At 33.1% G+C, this 2,606-nt stretch overlaps 1 pseudogene; it reads right to left on the bottom strand.

Annotated features, from left to right (window-relative positions):
* Positions 1–2,095: 2,095 nt before the first annotated feature.
* LOC145252943 (5S ribosomal RNA) lies at positions 2,096–2,212 on the bottom strand (annotated as a pseudogene).
* Positions 2,213–2,606: the final 394 nt, after the last annotated feature.

Consider the following 2,606-nt stretch of genomic DNA (forward strand, 5'->3'; position numbering starts at 1 on the left):
AAAGTACCCAGTTGAGGGTGAAGAAATTAATGTTTTTAGCCATTTTTTTTTCGATATTTGTCGTCCGAAGGATCGTGCTTCAAAACGATACCAATATAGTGAAAATCCGTCGCCTCTGTCGAAAGTTTGAATCATACATACATACATACATACATATATTTAAACAGGTAAGAGTTATATAATAGATGAAAGATGTCACTGTGGAATTTCCTCAAGTCCGCTTGTTAATAATGTTTAATGTTTGCCCTACTACTTCTGTATTCCTGCTTTAATTTATGGTTAGACTTAAAGAAAAAATTAAATCTATTTATTTCATTATCCATTTGTTTAGATTTCGTTAGCTGTAAGGGAGGTAATTCTATTTTTTTTTAATTATTATTTCTATCGATTTTCTCATTTAGGGGAAGTAATTCTATATTCTTGTTTAATTTTCTTGGTTATATGTATATAATAACTACTACTAAAAATTCTTCAAACATCGAATATCTAATATATATATATATATATATATATATATATATATATATATATGTTTAGAGGTACAGATATATATATATATATGTTTAGAGGTACAGAATTTGTATACAGTTTTAAATATAATGGGCGGAAGTCTCGAGAGAGCTCTTTCAGCTATCATCTCATCAGGAGAAAATCGATAGCGTAAAATAATAATACTATTTCGACATATTATTATTATTTTACGCTATCGATTTTCTCCTGATGAGATGATAGCTGAAAGAGCTCTCTCGAGACTTCCGCGCATTATATTTAATATATATATATATATATATATATATATATATATATATATATATATATAATGAATTTACTGGCTTCCTGTTATTGTTTTTGTTTCCTTTCTCTTTGCAAAGAATAATCATGTTCTAAACGAAAAACAATTTCCGTCTGCAAAACAGTAAAACCAAACATTATAAATAAATATTTGAAGATTTAAAGAACTAGATGCATAAAAACGTTTTTCCAAATTACTTGATTCGGTATAAATAATCCGAAAAGGGTTGATATGCCGTAAAACAAAACAGCCAAACCAAACGCCATAAATAAATATTCGAAGATATAAAGAACGTAAAGCATAAATTCTTTTTCCAAAATGAATGAACTCGGCATTAAATAACCCGAAACAGGCTGATATGGCGTTAAAAATGCAATTAAACCGATCTTTAAAGCTTCAAGAGACAATGAATAACCCCTGTTTGCGCTATGTCTATAGTGAATTAGAATTGTGAAATTCCCTTCTCTTGAACTTGAGCTTGACTTCAGTGATAAGGAGCAGTTTAGAACAATCTGAAACAATACAAACATAACAAAATAATGATATGAGGGAGGGTATTGCTTTCCGCTAAGTAGAAACCGTTATTTTTTCTGCGGGAGACCTCAATCTATAAATAGCGACATCTATCTATAATATAAGCGCAAGTTCTTTGCTTCTCTGTATGTTTGTAGTCTATCCGTATTTTTATTTATTTATTTATTTATTTATTGTTGAAATTTGCATTTAAACTTCGAGCGTCAAATGGAGCTTATATTGTGAGGATCAGATACTACACTTTGATTTTAGTCAAAAGATCAAAAATGTCATAAAATTTGTGTGTCTGTGTATGTTTAGGTATTTTTAAATGAATGAAAAACAATTATAAATGTGTATAGTATCTAAATGTATAGTTTGGGGATAATAATATTACTTTTAATTTATTGATACCCATAATATTGTGGGATCTGCGTTCGCACTTGATATTTAAAAAGAGAAAATACCTTTTACTTTTAATTTATTCATGTCGATAACATTATGAAGTCTGCCTAAGGTTCGGAGGATCAATCTATGCTTACAAAATATAGCCGTTTTGTTGTCTACAACTCATCAGTGCGGCTAGATGTAACAAGTTTATCCGCAATTTACAGGGTTCTTCAGTCTCGGACAGACTAAGGATACCCACGAAGGGTTGCCTGCGCGTGAAATTTTTGTGGCAGGAGGTGCACAATCTCCAACCACACCTCTCCTGAGACGATATGGTTAAATACCAGTGGCAAGTGAAGTACAGGATGACTGGAAACGAATGCCGAGATAAGCGGAGAGCACATACAGCGCCTAGAATTCCTAAATGGTCACCCATCTGATACTAACCAGGCTCAACGTTGCTTAACTTCGGTGATCTGACGAGAACCGGTGTGTCAACGCGATTATGCCGTATGCGCGATTTACAGTCGTCGAAAATAGTGGGGATCTAAAATTTACATTCGCTAACCCCCTAACTGTAATGCTTTACACAGTGTAATGCTCCGCCAATGAAGTAAATTTGTGTAAAGGGGAAGGATGTCCGTGTGGTAGGGTTCGGATGGTAAGAAAAATGATACGCGTCGCATTAAACGTTTCCTCTAGCAACCACTTAGCTTTACGCCGTCTGAATGCACGCAGGTGTGTCGTGATAATCAGGTGTCTATTAGATCAGAAATTGAGTTGCAATACAGGTGCGTGTCTTTTTTTTTTACGCAAACCTTTTTATATAGGCAGAAACAATTGTGTATGTATATACATTTTTTATGGTATACAATTCAGAATAAAAGGACCCACGCTGGTGAGGTGATCG

This window comes from Euprymna scolopes, chromosome 29, assembly GCF_053919585.1.
Source record: "Euprymna scolopes isolate OS-2025 chromosome 29, ASM5391958v1, whole genome shotgun sequence".
Taxonomy (NCBI): Eukaryota; Metazoa; Mollusca; class Cephalopoda; order Sepiida; family Sepiolidae; genus Euprymna; species Euprymna scolopes.